Source organism: Ptiloglossa arizonensis, chromosome 7, assembly GCF_051014685.1.
Source record: "Ptiloglossa arizonensis isolate GNS036 chromosome 7, iyPtiAriz1_principal, whole genome shotgun sequence".
Taxonomy (NCBI): domain Eukaryota; kingdom Metazoa; phylum Arthropoda; class Insecta; order Hymenoptera; family Colletidae; genus Ptiloglossa; species Ptiloglossa arizonensis.
Genome location: NC_135054.1, coordinates 5,353,463 through 5,373,891, shown reverse-complemented (window position 1 = coordinate 5,373,891; position 20,429 = coordinate 5,353,463). Strand labels below are relative to the sequence as shown.

At 32.8% G+C, this 20,429-nt stretch overlaps 2 protein-coding genes across 4 annotated transcripts in view; one reads left to right on the top strand and one right to left on the bottom strand.

The window, feature by feature from the left end:
- LOC143148823 (organic cation transporter protein) overlaps positions 1-2,639 on the bottom strand; it is a 28,771-nt gene extending 26,132 nt beyond the window's left edge. Inside the window, exon 1 of the mRNA XM_076315527.1 lies at positions 2,508-2,639. The gene's annotated coding sequence lies outside the window, so the exon portion shown is untranslated. The remainder of the gene's footprint in view (positions 1-2,507) is intronic.
- Positions 1-20,429, top strand: part of Superdeath (Suppressor of ER stress-induced death) — a 75,842-nt gene that overhangs the window by 34,953 nt on the left and 20,460 nt on the right. Inside the window, exons 1-2 of one of the 3 annotated variants that reach the window (XM_076315526.1) lie at positions 16,128-16,145; positions 16,210-16,293. The exons of 1 other annotated variant lie outside the window; for it this stretch is intronic. The gene's annotated coding sequence lies outside the window, so the exon portion shown is untranslated. Of the gene's footprint in view, positions 1-16,091; positions 16,294-20,429 lie in introns of those variants that run through there. One more of the 3 variants, XM_076315525.1, reaches the window with a different exon arrangement.

The window sequence follows — 20,429 nt, the reverse complement described above, 5'->3', positions numbered from 1 at the left end:
TTCTCGATAGATTTATGACTTCCATTTTGAAAACGTCATTTTAAACGTGTGTTATTTTCGAATATTTCGCAAAATATTTCATTTCACACAAATGTACGATTTCATTTAAACAAAAGGTACATTGTTCGAGCACCAGTTTTATCTGTCTACAACCGAAACAAATATTTGACTTGAAAGCAGTTTCTGGACCTTGTATACACATCACTTTATATACAGAGTGTCCTAATGTTTTGGGATAAATTGAAAAATGGAAATTCTTTAGACCAAGGGAAATTAAATAGTTCTTTATTATTATGCGCTGTTTAAATCTCAGGTAGAGGAGTGTACCTACATGTACTCGTCTGCGAGAAACATCATCGCAATATTACTAAAACCGCTCAATATTTTCCGAGATATCCAAATAAAAAGATAGTTTGAATTACTTGTTAATTAAATTGCAAAATGGTATCTTTCTTTATGAAATTGTATATCTTCTAGATAAGTTAAGAAAGGTATCAAGGAAGGCGTATATGTGAGTGCCTCATGATCTATCGGTAACCAATCGTCAGCAATGAATAAACAGTTGCACTTTTCTCTTATCGCGGTATACATATGGTTCGTTTCTTGAGCACATTGTGATTGGTGAAGTGAAATTGATAACGACACAGTGGTGTTGTGAAAAGAAGATAATACATTGATACGGATAGAAATTCGCAATCATCGATAAGACGGAGTTTAACTTCTGTAAAAGAGACGCTTATCTGTTTAGTTGGATAAGTACGATATTTATTTATTTATTTAAACGAGATGAAATTCCATTAACGTACAGATGTATGAAGCGTATATTAAACGTTAAAAGAAAAATAAAAGGAGGAAAAGAAAGGAAACGCGGACGTGTTGCAAAGATTTTTTATATCAGCATAATAATTAAATTTCTAAATGGTAAAATAAAGGAAAAAATAAGAACTAACTAGCTTGCAATAAGAATTACCTTTTACGCATATGGGATTAATAGGATTTGAATTAGATAAATAGCAATTAAAGAGAAAAGTTTGCACATATACATATAATACTTTGGAAAGAACACCGTAAGAATTGGAAATATTACTTACATTATAATTAAGGTAAAAAATGGATGGAAGTTTTACTATTTTTGCGTTTAAACTAAAAATTACTCGAAATTGATGAGTCGAAATGTCTATAACTAAATAACTTGTCTAAAATCGACATTGGATCGTTATTTATTTATTATACTAATAAGAAATTCTATAATTACTACTCCAGGAAAATCGTATAGAATAAACCACGTCAGAGAATCAACTGTTCAATTACCCGAAAATTACATTAACCGATTAAAACAAAATATAAATTCTTTATTACTTTGAATACTAAGAGGAGTTACTGTAATTTTCTTTAAGCGAGGCAATGTATTTTTTGATTTACGTTTGGAATTTGCTGTTAATAGTACATAGATATTTAAATATTTTCATTCCCGTCGTTCTATAATTTAGTATTACGTACTCGTATGTTTATTCAATGGAATAACCAGAAACTTCAAATAAGGGAGACATCACATTTTTATTTTGCAGGGAAGGATTTTTACTTAATTATCTTTGTAAACGTTCTGTAAAATCTTTTTCATGTTCAATTAATATTAAAAAAAGAATACATATATATATATTCTTTCAAAATAGAGATAAACGTGTGTCTGGCCGAAAACATTCACATGCCGCTGTATATAGATAGGTGATAATATTCAAACACGAGGACTATGTGTATGCTTTCGCAATCGATGCTGCAAACTCGTAACTCATCCCCTAACGAACGAGCGGAAAGTTCGATTGATCATAAAATCCCAATGTGCCAACGAGCAGACTGTGTTTGATGACACAGGGGTCTATAACGAGCCCGAACGCATTATTGCAGGTGGAGCCGTACTTTTTTCTCATCAAGAATACGAAAAGCCAATGGACCTAGCATTAACGGGATCGGTGCCTTAACGAAAACCGATTGGGGGAATATTGGATTTTTAAGCGAGACCTAACCTAGACCTCCCGCGGACGGTGATTCGAATCGAGGTGATCCAATATACTTAAATGGATTTCAAGACTCCTCTTGCACCACGAGAGCATGAAATATCGTGTGCCATTCCATCGTGTCGATGTCTATTCAGTGTTGCAGAACCGAGGCGGTGAATATTAAAAGAAAACAAGGAAAAAGAACAATTAAAAGAACGAATATACCTCTACCGTTAAATCGTATTCGAATTGAACTCGAGTCTATTTCAACTGTCTTATCGATTGTTCGTCCATTTTACGAAATATTTTACGGTGACGTTATCCAAATGTTTATTAATCCTTGTCATCGATTTTGTTGTTCGTTAACGAATCGGTTCGCGGTTTCTCGGATAAGATGTGGTGGTCGTGGGTTTGTTTTGATTCGCGATTTTTCGCCTCACGATGTTAATGCAAGCATGTGTACTTGTATTCCTGATGTGGAAATTACAGTGCGAATGCGTGTGTACTTACTGCGCGTGTGGTTATTGTATCGGGAAAATTCGGGTTGAGTAATAATGGTGGTCGAAGCGGCGGATGATTGACACCCGAAAGTACGGCAACCGTCTGTGAACGTTTCTAACTCTTCGAAGCGCTCTGGCGAACAAGTCGTGTACTTCTTATTGGTAGGAGATAATGAAGACATGGCGCTACCAAATAAAAATTCTCTGACGGATGGAGCTTTAGCAGCTCGAGGTATTTTTAAGCAAATTTATGACCGATCAGCACGCTGTTGGTTAACGTTCCTGTGTAGCTGCCACGCAACCGAACGATATCATTATTTATTCGTATGCACTCGTTATCGTTCAAAACGTTCAAGGAACCGATGCATACGTTCGTAAATAGCTGCAAGCATAATCGTTTTACCCACATACGCAAGATGGCAAGCTTATGCAAGAGAAGCTGTCAAACTGGATTAATCTCGCGAATAATACCTACATATATGGTATAGTTAATAATGCAAGCGATGACAGTAATGCCACCTGTGGGTATAGTGTGCGAGGGCTGGCCAGGTCGAAAGTTATAGGTTCCTGTGTTTTTGTTATACGTTAATCCGCATTTGTTGCATGCGTGGCTTCTACACGATTGCTTATCATAATCAACGGTATTGTCAAGTATTTCAATTAATAACGTTTACAAAACATTTATTTCGAATTATCGTACAGCCGTTTGCTTATTGCCGAAGAAAATGGTCATCGATACGTTCATATGTAAATTGCTATGTATAATGTAGCTAAATTAAAAATTTCTTTGGAAATTTCTAATGGATTATAGAATTAAATAATTTTGCTTTTCAAACATCGTTTTCACATCATAAAGTGAGTGTAAATTCATTAAGAAGATTACTTGGTGTACAAAATTTATGAACTGTACTGCCTCGAGAAAATACGAAATATTGAATTCTGTTTTTTTTTTTTAACTAAGTGTTCTGACTTCGATATTGCTTTGTAAACTAATGACTTTTGTAATGTTCATATACATATGTACGTATGGTGTTACTCGTTAGCAACAATGGCCTCTGATGGTGCATTATTCAATACAGAATTTTCGAGCCATTAGTAATCTAATTTTTGATGACTTATCAAGTTTATTCTGAATATACAGTTTTGATATAATCAAAATATTTTGAAACTCATAATGTACCTTTCAAAGGTTAAATAATGGCTTGCAAAATCTTAATTTTGTTCATTTAATCATTGTCCGATATTGATAATCGTATAGATTATATGTAAATTAACACCAAGATTTCTTTACAAGCCATTACTTAACCTTAGAAAGTTTTTTAAACACCACGGTAGCTACAAGAAGACTATCGATCATAATATAACTTAATTCTTAAAGCAGGTATTATGTACCGCGGTTGTATAATTGTTTTTTTATGAAAAAGATTTTCAGGACGATCGATTAAATTTATGATGTTCTCGTAGTCTTCAAAGTTATGTAAATGCTTAGTGAAGTGATTATGCACACCGATTAATTCTTCCTCTTTTTTCCCCAAGAAAAACGTGTTCGCTGAAAATCCCTCGGTTATGAAAGTAACTTATCCTGTCCAGATGAACGTAATTAACTTGAACATTTAGTATGCGATAACGGTAGCGGGTTGTGTCGATGACCCAGCCAAGCGTGAAAAACAGATAAGAAGTCGAGTGAGTAATTCTCTATACTGACCCGTATTTCACGATGAACTTGCTAATACTCGGTTCAAAGAACGTCTATGACTATTACACGTAACGGAAAGAAGGATCTCGAAGTAAAGAAGGAACAGAAATGTTGACCATAACCTCAGGGTGTAGGTTTACGATGCGATTGTGACTGTATACTATTTTATTTTGTAGCTTTGCAACATCTGGACATTCTTCTGTGTCATTCTTCTTTTACAAATTTATAATCAACGAAACCCCGAAATTTTTATGAAAAATTGAAGAGTTCGAAGATCACTTTATACATCTCAATACTAATTGTTTTATTTAGAAATTCGGTTGTCAACAAATATCAGAAATGATTGATAGAGCCGTTGGTAGCTTTACAGAACGGTTACACGCATGTATTAATACCGAAGGTAACAATTTTTATCTTCGAATTTGATTCGTATAAGGTACTTTCATTTTTTTACTTTAATACTTCCGTTTATTGGATCTAAATACCTCAGTTCAAGGTCACTTTAAGATTATATTGTGCTAGGTCAGTGAATTTGGATTGACGTCGACTACAATATATTCTAATAAAAAATACAAGATTTCATAAGAAAAAACCTTAAAATAGTCTAAAAACAACCTTAAAAAAATGTTTTTTCTATTACTGTATGCGTCTTTTCAAATAGCGAAACCTTACCTTGAGAAGCTGTCCGATACAACAATAAATAACGGAGATATTTTGGGATTCTGTTTCTCGCAATTCATCCTGTATAGAATCCGTTGCGATATATTAATTTTTTCATAGAAATGAGAAGCACCGATGTGATTCATTAGAAATTAATTAAAAACAATGTAAAAATCAATTACTGAATCGAAAAATCAATGGCTCACGGTACAGGAGAAAATAATTTTCTTTCTGTGCGAGCATAAATGCATTTTACATTCCTTACAACAAATTTTATTTTTGCCTTTGCAATCTGTTTATTTTCATCGATGTGAGTTGTTTTTTTGTTCTACAAAGAGATAATTTACTAATTCAATCGAATCTTTCTTCCGATACAACAAACCTCTTGCAGCTGATTTTTTCTTAATTTTCTTTCGAGTTTGCACCTGCTATCGTCCTTGTATTAAAAATGTATTTCGTAAGGTCATATTGATTTTTTTGTAAATGAAATCACTTAATAGATACAAAGGTCATTTCTGCATTTTTTTAACTGCAACCTATGTTTTTAGGTTTATCATTCGATAGCAACTTGTAAGATGAATACAAATCCCTATATCACGAGGTCGGTCAAGGTTGTGCACGAATGATTATGCATAACAAATATTTTTGCTTTAGTTCGTTGTTTTATGTCTTTCGGTGTTGTTTGTAACTCCTCGTAGGAACATGTATCCTTCAATGTGGCAAGTAAATATTTACTTGCTTAGTATTATAATGGAGCGCATAGTACTTACGATGGAACATCGAAGAATATGGTGCATAAGGGATCATCGACAACGTTTGAAGATACGAAGCAACAAATTATTGCAGCATATACCTCACTATGATCCGAGACAATTCAAAGTGCAATTGAATCATTAGCGACACGTGTATAGCATTGTATTGATGTCAATGGACGATATTTTGAAACGTCATTTAAAAGAAATAAGTTAATTTATTATGCATAATCTCTTTTGCGTGGCTTTGACTGACCTCGTGTATAGGTATTTGTAGTCGTCTTACGAGTTATTAGCATGCAATAAACTGAGAAACAGGATGCCTTGAACTTTTCCTGAAAAGGACCATATGAACTAAAGCCTTATTTTACTTACAAAATCAATGATTCGTTCCATTAATGACATCAATTTATCAATTTATCGAAAACCAAACGTAACCATTTTATTTTGGATCTCCTCAAAAACAATGTATAATTTTTAATTTTGTTGACATTTATTTTACTCTAAATATATATATGAAAATTGATATTATATATATATATATATATATATATATATATAAAATATATATAAAATACTGATAACACTATTCATGAAAAATAACAACGAACAATTGACAATAATACATTATTACAAGGTGAAATCATTCCATGGATGTCTTTCGATGTTTCGGCCATTTTACATATTTTAGTTCTCTTCAGAAATAATATATGTATATGTATATATATAATATTATGGATAATATATATATTATTTTTGAAGAGAACTAAAATATATAAAATGTTCGAAACATCGAAAGACATCCTTGGAATTACTTCACCTTGTAATAATGTATTATTGTCGATTGTTCGTTGTTATTTTTCACGAACAGTGTTATCGGTATTTTTGTTTAACGCGTAATCGACTTCGGGAACTTCACCGGGGGTTTAAGAAGAAGAAATAGAGGAAGTCGAAGAGGCTTAGTTTGAGAATCGAGTTATCGCGCGTTATTCATTCAAGCTCCAAGGAAGTAACTCTTGTTATCCGATTATACGATTTAGTTTTACGAGCATATGTACTACGTGGAAGTAGCGTAAGGTGGGAGAGGGACGTGACAGAAACGCAAGTGGATAATGACAGTGGTGGATATGGTCGGTTTATCAGTTATTTAGTGTACCGAGTGTCATCGTGACAGATAACTGACCTTCCCAACTTGCTTCTCGTATAGGCAAGGACTTGATAGAACTTTCGATGCATTATCATAATCAATACCTTGGCGACAGGATGTTAGAAATTTTTACGCACTTCTCGATTCGATATCGCGTACGGTAAATGTGGTTTTTAATTACGGAATGGACGTTGCTGGTTTTGTAAACTTCTACACGAAGAATGTAAAACAAGCAACTAGAGCAGATTACGGCGATATTAACAGTGTCTTTTATTACTTGTTTCATCAGTCACGAGATACGCGGTATTAACGGTGCATCTGCTTCGTTTCTTATTACTGCATTCTTTTTCGAATTAATGATTGCTTTGCGAAAAGCGTAGAACGAAGCACGATGGAAAATGGAATGACTATGAAATAATACGTTTGGTTACTAACGTTTATTTTCATAAGTTGCTCACTTGGGCAACAGAATCAATTATTAACCATTTAACGCAGCCTCATTTTAAACGATGCGATTACGCAATAGTACGAGTTTCGTAACGTTAAGATTAACTTCTTTAAGTCCGTTTTGCTATCGTTACTCTGCAAACAATTAAACAGTTTTGAAACATCAATTTAACGAACTTCAGTTACGAGTATCGTCGATTCTTCCCTTTTCACTGACATTCGTGAAATTCATGTTAGTGCATTTTGTGTCGGATTCTTTAAAGCGTAAAAAATTAACACGTTGAGTATAAGAAAAAGAAGGATTTGATCGTGTGTTACATCGACTTGTATCTGTTTCAAATTAACACATAAAGTACCAAATTGTTTCTTTGAAAAATTGGTATTTATATTTATAAAAATCTCAAGCTATTCAAGTAAATTTTACTATCGGTATTGGACTTATAAAATACATCGTGGTTTGTGCAAAAAAATGTTTAAGAAAAAAAATGGACAATTTGAGTGAAAAGGAAGAAAATCATTTTTCCTTGCGGCATCCATACTTTTTCAAACGAAATCGTCTTTTCTACGTAGAATCCGATTTTTCTTGTACAACAAACTTAATAATCTATAATACGTACATACATTATTATTAAATTAATCGATTACACCATATTTCACAGTAAATATTGAAATTGATGTTCTTGAGTACAAATCTTCTTTGTCGAGGTATAGATTATGTTCTTTTTAAATGGTATTGAATATCGTAAATTATTTAATTCATTTTACTATTTTAATGTACTTAAAGGAACTCTTTGTTACTCATTTCGGATTAACCAAAATGATCAGAATTTCTTTAAATGTAATTACGTTTCAATCGAAATCTTTCTAAAGATATATTCAAAAGGTATGACGTAAAAGATAAAGATACTCTATTATTGTAAATTTGTCAATTATTTAATCATGTTCCAATTCCAGAAATCCATATTCGTGACATTTAAGTTACATGTATACACATGTATATGTGTCTTCCCCACTCTTATACATTTGAAAAACTCTTACTTCCATTTTGAAGCATTATTTTCGTAATTCCTTATTAAATTTGTTTAACAAAACAATAATCTGATCAATGCCAAATGATTACAATAACAAATCATACCCGATCGTAAAATGAAATCTTAATCACTTGATAAATGAAATAGTCGGAAATGTTCAAATTAAATACTAACGTGAGACAGTGCTAATTGAAGACTCAGTGTTGAGCTTTCTAATTACGACGGTAATGTTTAATATATAGAAGTTCTAGCAATAAGTTTGGTGAAATCATAAACGTTTCAATGGGCGAATGAAAATTATTCCGACTTTTAATCTTTTCGGTTACTGGTAAATACGATGAGAAGTGAAAGGAAAATTAATCCGATAAAAAGAATCTGCACGACGAGAGGCTTCGATTCTCTTACCAAGAAGCTTACTTCCGGAGAGAAGAAGCCTACCGAATTTCGAGGCTGTGGCTGTAGGACGAATCTCCTTCGTTTGTTCGCTTCGAGTACTCACCATCACGGTTGGTTACAATGGTGGATGACGGTGTTCTGTTCCGTAAGAGTACACCACAATGAACTGTAACCCAACCTGGTCCCTATATACACGGTACACGTTCTGCACAGGGGTCGAATTACGTGTACATACGCTTAGGATTTTCGAATCACCCCTATCCAGGGCTCGAGAGCTTCTCGAGAAGAAATTTGATGTCCCCGTCTCTTAGGAATTCGATTACCCAAATACATTAAAGCGACAGCAGTCCACTGATAATGAAATCGAACGGTGCGACGCGATAGCAGGCTTTGACGGACGTGTTTCTGCTTATATTTCTTCAATTTGAAATGTAAATCAGTTGCGTATACCTTTTCGTATAGGTTACAAAGGGAAAATTCATTCCCGATGAAGATCTAAATTCAAGTTCGAAAACATACATGTATACTTGAGTATATTTTTCGGACTATCATTGTGAATTATCGATTTTACCTTCTCACAAGCAGAGTGCTTATATAGATATACTACAAGCAGAGTGCTGAAATAAATATAACTATTACTCAAATAATATAAGACATGTTACAGCTACTTATACGTTTAGACATTGATGAGAAACGATATTGCGATTCACGAATAAAATTTTATTCATATAAAGATATAAGTAAAGATTCATCTGAATAATGAGTTAATTCCGAAGTGTTTAATTATCTTTTGAAAGTGTTACATTTTATCCGATCCATTCAAATATCGTAAAAATGATTAATAATATTACAAAATATTTTGTTAATAATATTACATATTCGATATTATTGGATCGGTCCATCACTTCGTGCGGTTTTATCGAAAGTGAAACATTTAAGTTGTGTTTTTCAAATGTTTGTTATAAATTAATTTATAATGTATTCCCCACCATTATCAACTTCTTCCTACCGGTTTAATAGTTTCTGGATTCCTTGCTTAAAGAATTTCACCTGGTTTTGGTGTAAACTGATCATCTAATCATTTTTGCAGTTTCATATGGTTATGAAATGAAACTTCAATTAAACTATTTTGGAAGGAGCGAAAAAGGTAGAAATACGTGAAAGCCAGGCTCTCAGTAGGGTTAATATTGAACAACTTCTCATCCGAGGTTTTGAAGAGTTGCTTTCGTTAAATTTGCATCATGAAGTCTTGTGTTGTGCTGTACTAGGATTTGTCGTCGATTCGGACGTTTTTAGCGGATTGGTGTATCTAGTCGTTGCAGTTTGATTCGTTCGAAGGAATTCAAAATGAATACTCCCCTGTACATTCCATCACATACACAACATTGATTTCCGTGGATGGAGATCCGGTTTCGTTCGTTATTTTTTGCTTTACATTACGTTAATGTAAAGACACCGTTTTTCGTTATCTGTGACAATGAAACTCGAGAATGGACGATGTTATTCAATGTAGTGCAATATCTAGACAACAAGGAAACATAGACAGTAATCCGTCAGCTTCTGTTCTCCTGGCCCAGAAGATGTGGAACCCACGAATCAAGTTTCTGCACTTTTTCTATTTTTTTTTCAAATGTCGAAGCACTATTTCATTCGAGGAATGCATTTATCAACTAATTCTCGTGATGATTGTCATAGATCGTTACATAAGAAAGCTACTAGATTTTTCTCGTCGAAATTGATGGTCGACCAAAACATAGTTTATCATCATACAATGAAAAATTGCCCGCCTTGAATTGATTAAACCATTTTTGTGCTGTTCAATCAAGAGTATAATCTTCTTTGTACAGTGCATAAATATTGCAGATCGCAACCACAGCTTTAAAACCACGATTAAATTTGTAAAGCGAACCGTGTTGGAGACATTCATTGTTATTAACTTGACATTTCATAGTTCTTGAAAAATTAATCGCTTTATTACTGATACAGAACCGACAGGTAAATAAAAAGTCACCATTCGAAAGCTATCGAATGACGCATGAGACATATTTGTTAGACAATTATTATGCGGGAAATTGAAATTGAAATGAAATTCGCACAAACTTATCGACTGACCTAATATTGTAGAAACCGATAGATTCGTTCTAAAATGACGATTTTACGGTAAAATGATCTTAGCTGATATAGATATATACTCGTAGATAGGTCATTGGAAGGATCGATTAAATTAAAATTGTATAATGTACAATTGTAATTCTTGAGATGTTCAATGTATGCTATTTTATAACTAACTCTAAAATTAAATAAAATATATTACGAATAACTTTTCTTTTATGACTGCCCCTTTGCCTCTTTATTTCGCGCCATTTGGTATGTTCAAATTTTATTAAGACTATTTCATGAAGTTTTTGATGTAACGTATTATATTACGTCTTATATACTTCGATAATAATATAGGAAGAATACTACAAGAAGAAAACATTTTTGTACTTATGAATAAAATGACTTTGTCTGTTTCGAAGATTCTTGTTTTCAAGATGGACATCGTTGATTCTACTGGCGTTTTTAAGATTTTCACTAAAGATATAGACAATTAACAAAATACATTAAGAATTCCTGTATACAAAATTGTTTTTCTGTTATTAGTAAGTATTACATTATTTTCAATTGTATAAAATTTTTCAGAATCAAACATTGTGTAACATAATTTGTATTATATATATGTAATTCGCAATCATTATTTTTGTACGTTTTAAAAAACATTAATACTACATTTATGTTATAATTTATTATATATATATATTTATTATTATTTATGAAAATACAAGCTCAATGATATCAGTTATGAATAATCGTCGGTCTGAAATTGAATACGGGGGCTTCATGTGACGATTCATCATAAACCGCCGCGGGTAGCAAAGATGATTTCAATCAATTAGGGACACGCGCCTGAATCAATTACCCACCTCCTGGTGATTTAGAGGATTATTGGGTACTTACTAACTAAACTACAATCTCGTTCCTCGACCAATGATGGATCATTTAGTTGTTTTTACGCACTGTTACTTAATTCTCCATAATAATCAGTTATGCTTGGGTAAAATATGTCATCGAAGTATAACAATAAATAGTAAATAGATTACTTTGCATTACAACGTTTAACCATTTTAATATAGGTATTATTTAAATTTTACTTTATTTGGATTAAATTTGTGAAACAATATTTGAAACTACTAACTATATATTTATTTATTTTCAGAACTAGTATCTGAAAATACATACTATTTTATTTTCATTCTAGCGATACTACAAATATTTATTTGAAACAATTTAATTGAAAGAAATGCATCTGGATTTGATCATAAGTAAAAATATAAAATTTTAAGCAATTGACATCGAAACGAACACAATGAAAAAAATATTTCAAATATGTTACAATTCAGTGTAGAATCCGAAATAAATTTACTAAAATCTTGATTTACAAAATATTTTGATTTCAAATTTTATTTAATTCCGTTGTATAGCATAATTAAAGTAATTTATTATTTGCAAAAAAATTCAACACCATTACCATAATTTCACTGGAAGAAATACTAATGACGGTTTAAGAGATCCTAGAATCGCAGTTGGAAGTGAATCATATAGCAATGAATGATAAATCATAGAAAATGACTGGTACTCATAGCGAGAAAGAGTATGAATTCGTCGTGCGAGGTTTATTGAAAAATGTGTCACAAGGAAACTACTGGAAAAGTAGAGAACATTAGTCAGTTCAAATATTCAATTTCAATATCGAACATTTCTCATGTTGTTAACGTAACCTTATCACGTAACCTTCCCCAAGTGAATTCATTTTTTTCATCATTTCCACAGCTATATTTTTCATTTTGGATTATTGTGTTTACCGTAAAATTAAAAAATTTGCCGTAATAAATTGAGAATATACAATTCACAATTTACTCTAAAATTAATGTATCCTTTTCCTCACGATATGTCTCTTCATATTGATTGTAAACAAATATCAAACATTGTTTTGCTCAGAAGCGGAATAATCTTCGGGGTAGTATAAATTCTAGGATAAATTAATATATTAATTAAGACTTTTATCCTCGAAATTCATTACTCAATGAAATTCTACGAGAAAAATTTGGTCTTTCAATTAAAAAGAGCAAACCAATAACGTTTAAATTTCTTCTATACCTTCAATCACAGAAGTATTACCATCGCATTATATCTCCATCAAAACCATATAATTGTTATTTGTAACGCTTTTCCTTTTATTACTTAAAACAGCAAAGATATCGAGATGACCTCTTTCTAGTTGGACATTCTGTATACGATCATTTTGATGGAATTATTGGTATTCGATTTTAAGAGACACTCGTTGTATATAAATGATCTTGGTACAATAGAAACGTATTCCTATTATTATTTTCATTTCGAGGAGAGCTCCAGCTCGGCTAATAGAACCATTTGTGTACCATGTTGGAGTTTCGAAAATATTGAACTCTTCAGTGAACATGCAGCATCAGACTTATGTAGCAGACTATAAACGTATATTGTAGATTTCGTGGCAAACGAAAGGTACCAAAGGCGTTAGATGTAGCGCGATTGCTATGAAACAATTACTTGCAATGTTAATGTGCACGGTGACGCTATAGGAATTTCGAATATTCGGTAGAATGTGCGATATTGTTAACGCGCTTCGATCGATCGAGGCAATTCTGTTTCGAACACGTTAGCTATTATTTATCGTAAACGCGCACGTTATTCTTATTTGTTTACGCTTTCAATAATATCCAGGAAAACATATAGGATTCGTTACCGTTGAGTAAATAGAGCGAAAAATTTTTACGGCGCGAAATAAAATAAATACGTTGTTGGGCTTCAATCTCTCTGGCGTTAGCTTATAAATTATGGTCCATGATCAGCAAACGTGTCTCGTTTTTTGTTATTAACATAGACTACGTCAGGAATAATGGAACGACTAAAATATCATCGAAGTATTGAATATTGGAGTTAGTTAAATTTGTAGTCTTCGTCATTTGTGTTCGAGTAAAATTGATCGTGTCTTTGCAAACAGTGACACATTCGCAGAATATTCAAGGTCATTTTAATTATTGCGCTACGCAGTCTTCGAAACAAGAGTTTTTATGATGATGCACATGGACAATGTATTGTTCAAGCACTTGAACTGCTGAATCAATCGCTAATGAGAAAAGTTCTTCGGTTCTGGAAATGTGAATAACTCAATAATTCTGTTTATCCTAACAATTGATCTATGAAGAACGTAAGACGCTTCGCTCGTTGTCTTCCAATAAAATAATATATAATATTTCGTATGTTTGTGTGTATTTATACATGAAGCATATATATAAATTGTACATTTATATAATAAATTTTAACGAAATGACAAATTATGATTTCTAAATACATCTATTTGACGCGTTAATAGTACTGTTATGTCGCAAACTCGATCTCGATCAGGAATTGAGGATGAACACGATCAGAGTATGAATAATTGGTGATCCCAAAACGCACAGACAAAGATTTGTGTCTTCAATATACATATATTTATCCAAAATGTCATGTTACCGAGTGAAATTTCAGCTCAACGGTTTCAGAGCTTAGCAACTGACTAGAGAGTACTGCGCGGGCTCTTTTATATTTATCTTGCCAGTCCTTTCCAATGGGACTGTGCAATTAAATAGTCACGTACGCCACGAGTTAGTCACGTTTGCAAAACATTGAAAAAATATCATTGCGTTATCTCGCTTTACCAAAATTTAAATCATACCTGTATCATTCAGTTTCTCTCGGTTTCTACGTACAATACTCTGGTCGGAACTCACGTACCGAATTGTAGCGTAACAGCATCAATAAACTCAATTGAAAAATAAAAATGAAATATTTTCATTTCTACTATATTAAAACAACTTAAACGGTAAACCTGCCCCGCTACAGATTAATTTACATTAAATTACACACATTCGCGCATGAAAGTACACCGTGTTTCATTTTCTAGATCGGCAACATAGTTCAACTGTAGGAAGAAAAAGAATTGGTCGACCAGATTGCTAGACTGTGAGTCAAACTCGGTTCTTTCGTTTTCTAGGCGACTGCTTCGATCAATTGAGTTATCCAAGCTGTCGACGGATTTCTTTTACCTGGGTCTAGCAATCGGAAATGTGTAATCCTCGATCGGTAAATGCGGATGTCCTTGTTCACGCAGAAAACTATAAATTTGAAATTAAAAATTGTACGCCAAAATATAGAGCATTAATATTTGAACAATAGTTGGCGTCTGTGCAAACAATACGTATAACTTTAATGACAAGGTTTCGAAAAGTAATACTTATTAATACGAGGTAAAGTCAAATAAAATCGGTTGCCCTCTTTTGTTGTGTACATATGTGCATAATCTTCAAACTTACTTGTATTAGGCCCAATGCGGTTCTATGTCATTATATTTACACGCTCTGACAAATTTGTTTATACTCGAAGAACATTTCAAATAAGAAAACCGAAATATCGACCAAATAAATAATATTACGTATCTCTAAAATGTTTATTTGCTCTTACACAGCGACAAGGAAGGAATAGTTGCTTCCTACATGTGGTCTATATACGTAATTCTTTCTTTCTTCGTTCGCACAATTTGATATAAAAAACAGTAACAAGTATAGCCGAAGATAAATTATTGAAACAATACTTTCGACACTGTAGTTTCGATATTGGTCCTATTTAGAAATAAACAGCAATTGATATAATATTCAGGGTATCGTTAAACCAATTTATCTTCTATTGAATTTATCGTTACCTTTAATAGCAACTAATTCGTATATGTGAAATATCAATCGAATTTTTATATTTCCAATTTATTACTAACATTTACTGTACTTTATCGTTGTATAAATTATATATTTTTGGGGTAAAATTATCGATTCCATTTCATTCTCCGTCCATAAACACACACTCTCGTCTGTAGAGGTTTCGAATCGTGAAATACTTTCAGGGTGGACCTTACACGAAGGTTTACTCGCATGATACAACGTTTGAAAAATCGGATCCTTACTCGATAGACCATCGACTTCTCGATGAATCAGAGCCGTGCAGACACCGTTGATTACGCATCGTGTGTGCACGCGTGTAAACGCGATACGGGCTGATTCTCTGCTGGTGAATCCAAGTGAACTTGCTCATTCGAATAACGAATGGTCGCGCGGGAGAATTCATTGATCCTGCGACATCCTGTTGGCGGCGAGGACGGAAAACGATCGTACGGTTTCGCGTGATCCGGAAGACGGTATGCAGGTGAAAGGATGTAAGGTTACGGAAGGTGATACGACGATCGACGAGTGGGTGATGGGGCGGGCAGGAAGCTTGGTTGGCAAGGAGAGGATAGAGGAAGTTACGAAGCCGGAATGTACGTCGGTCCTTGGCAGTCGCGCGCAAACCGTCGTCCCGAACGGGAGGTTCTCGCGCCGGTTCGTGCTGATCTCCCTCCTTTCTCAGCGGCACGGTAATTCGAAAAGTAACATTCGGTAACGGCTTTCAAGGCGATAAGTGACCGTTGCTTGTTACAGCTACAGACTATAACAATCCCACGAGTGATTTGAAGATACTTTGGTGTCGCGTTAAACGAAGCATCCCTTCTGCGACTGTTCATGGTAGGTAGAGAACTGGTTGTGTTATTAGAATCGCGAGGTACTTTGCCAAACGTCCAATCTGTGGCATTCCAAGGAACTGTCGAATATTCAATATCCTCCAGCTTGAATTACATTCAACAGTTTCAAAACGAGAGACAATATTTCAAAAGCAGACGTTTCAAATTGGTGATATACGAAGTAGGAGGTTTTGTATTACAGGTGTGATCGATCGATATTTTGCCATACTTGGCGCGTCGGCGAATGCTTGAAAAGTTTTCATACCGATTGATGTGCCGTAGACATTTGCCGGTACGTCCTCGTGTGAAAACAAGCAATACCTGCTGACATTGATTCATCTTAGTTCTTCGCAAATCATGTAATCGTTTTTGCAGAATTCTGACATCATTCTTATTCTTATTACTGCGAGCATGGAGATTTATTTCGAAGCGAAATATTAATAATGTTACATATGATATATGCAAATGTATCATCGAGAGCACCGAAAAAGTATACAACTTCCTCGAACGTAAATATTACATATTGTTCTCGGAATAATAAATGCGTTGTTTTTACCATAATCTATGACATAGAATGAAAATAGTTCGATTTCGTACGTCGTACTATTGTAAAAATAATAATTTGTTCAATTTGTATTAATATATCGAAAAATTATTAAAGCGATGTGATTCTATTTATACTTCTATTTATTTATCTATTATTCTTAAACGGGTAATTCTTCAGTGATGTACAAAGTACATCTTAAACGGATATTTTTATATTTCATGCCATTCCTTTGTGAGTTAATTTATCGTAATATGACCTTCAAACACCTTCGAAACTAAAATAATTATAATAATATTACATTAGTGTGCGATAATAATACAGTTAGTCATATTAGTTTGCATACTCTGACTTAAAAATTGTGTGAAATACAAAAGGTACACTAATAATGTCGAGGGGCTGTTTATATCTAGAACAGAAAACCAATGAAACATTAATAAAATAGAAACAATTTTGTTAAATGTAGTGTACATCTGTGACATATTTATGTATATTTTATCACAATGCATTTTGTGTTAATCTTTAAAAATATTTCTAATTGAAATTAAATAGGACTTGATTCGTATTTTATAAAATATTTCAAATTTATCGACTATATTTAAATACAATGTAACATAAGTCGGATGTATGCAATATGTATCTTAATAGAAGCGTTTGTAACGAAAATATTTATACTTTAGAAATATGTATTTGGATTTATCAGTTTAGAGAAAAGTTAATATAATTTCAAGAATATTATAATAAACAATGAGTAACTGTTAAAAATTGAAAGGAAGGCAGTATTAAAATGAAGATAATTTGTGAAACTATGTACAAAGTATATGTGATTATAAAACATTCCAATTTTATCTTGAAACATGTCTTAAACGTTTCGGTATATTGGGTAAATACAGCAGTTTCAATAACATTTCGTACAAAACACATCAAAATCAAAACATAACATGTAAGCACTTTCTTTGCTGTTTTTTCTTCTTAGTATTATATTCCGTCATATAAACAATTAATGATATAAATATTATAAAATATATTCTGAAGTAATTTCATTTTTGTATAGTACATATCCTACAAAAAATATTATCGTCGTATATTAATTGATCATTACTTAAGTATAATTTGAGATGAAAATTATAATCGTATTTGCATTTAGTGAACTTTTCCGTGAATTTCTTAAACAAAAATACAAATTTGTTGATACACCGTAACGACCAAATGTATCGGATAAATACTTATACTACGATATTTCGAATTGATGTTTAACTGGCACTAAATCGTTAAAATTACCTCTAGTGGAGAGAATAATAAATAAATTGTTTTAGCAGATTTAGTAAATTTCAACAAACTTACAGATTAACTAATGATAGCTGTAATATGAAAAATGTCTTTTTAATATGAAAAATACAAATATGTATATAAAAATACTGTATTTGCATAAAGATCAAAAGATGTTTAAAACTTTTGGGCGGTAGGGTGTATTGTAAAAAGTGAGCTTGATTTAAATGACAGTTTCGCTTCGTCTTTGTTTTCTTACATTGAAAGTAATATTAGCTAAAGAAAGAGACAGTCACTTTCGATGATTGAAACAATTACTGCTATCGTAAATTGATTAGCATCGAGGTCGCGATACCATTTAATTAAGTCGTTGCCAATAAGGACTCTCTTCCACAATACATTATTATTTAACGCCTTCAAATTAATGGCCAAGACGTAGTCACGTATTCCTCTATCGTTTGTTGTTAGTTTGCCATAACAAATATGAAAACGTGCGATTATATCCCAAACAATTAGTCGCCAGCTACTGACAATGAGTATAAGCGGTCCTAGCAAGGAGATTGCAAGACTTTCGAATCACAGATTTACTTGAAACTTTGCATACTGGTAGAGTCTGACATTTTGTTTATACAAATGTAACATCATAGAGGAAGATACTCAATAGTTTTTTAGATACTTATGATCAAATTTTTATCATTTCGTTACAATATAATTTTAGTCGAAGTAACGAGCAAGTATTATTGTGGCATGACGACAACATATTAAAATACTGCACCGTAGAGATCAGGATTCAATTTCATATTGAGAGATAAGTTCTTTCAATTTATTTATTCAAGTTAATTAGGTACTATATTTGAAAATGCATATTGAATTTTAAATAAATTTTAAATAAAATTTCTTCATTTACTAAACGGTATTTCGATGTACGCAGAGTGACTTATCAATTCTACCATAAGTAGTTAACTTAAACAGTAAATTGAGAAGTTTGATAAAGTTTTTAAGATTGTAAAGTAAAAGGCCCAGATTGTGATAAATGCCATCCTTATGTGTAGTGATCAGTTTTATATTTCTTGTGTATAATTGTAAGTTCTATTTTGTGTCTTTTATGCGACAAATAAATTTAAAACTTTGCAGTAAGGAAATGAAAATGTTTCATTTAAACTTTACTTAAAGTTCAATATACTTTTTCGTGTATGAAATCTAATTAATTCAAATAAAACAATCGAAAAAGAAACTAACCCAGTTCATGGCCTAGAATTTTAATACGTTACGATCACACCGCAATAATACTTGCTGGTCACCTTAACTTCAATTACATCTCGACATAATGATGACACTTTTAATTTTAATGATAAATATCCAACAAAAAAAAAAATTATCAACTATCTGTCTCCGTGGTACAACATTTTTAATTAAATCCGTGATCCAAAAGTCTTGACGCACTCTCCTTGAAACAGGTGATGAGTGTTTGCAAGGATCTTTTCTGGCCATTTAAAACGCGATTTTTGCGTATCCTTGACATGCTCAATCTGAACGTGAAATTACTTTTAATGTTCGGTTGCCTTCACCCTGTTTACATCAGGCAGGAAGTTTCTCCGGGACAACGATCCAATGACAGCCTTCGTGTATTTCACCGTAAGCGTTCATGATGCTATGTTTACACGCGCCTGTAGAATAGAATTAACAGTACTATTGGGTTGTTGAGAAAGTTCTTCCTAGTTTTAGATTTCAACTTTATATGAATGTAAATGAAATAGAATAAAGATTTTGAATCAGAATACGTGCATTAAATATATTTTTCTAAATACGATAGAAATGATCGATGCTGTACGAATATCAGTTTCTCCGAAATAACAAGGTTCATGAATCTGTCTCATCATTTCCACTGCAGAGGGTTTACTCTGTCAGAAATAATTTACAACTATGTATGAGTAAATGGTACTTTGTAGGCAAATAAGTCTGGTGGATATGGCGCGTAGAGTAAATATTAGCTTTCCAAATTTAGTTTCTGCATATTTTTTTCGCAATGAGTCTAACGTTGTCGTGCATGAGCGATACCGTGTTTACAATTGAGTTGTAGAAAAATCAACTTGATGGATGGAGGTATAGAAGGAAAGTTCCACGAACGAGAGCACTCTCACACTTTACCTCACTTCTCTTGACCTATGTAGTCACTTGGAGCGTAGAATGGTAGAACTTTGATAATTACAGGAAAATGGGACTGAAAATTTCGAATGAGTCCCACTCATTCAATACATCTTCACTATCTACGGCCAATGGTGTGCGGAATTAAGAAGTTAATCCCTGGAAGAAATTGCGAATCGTGT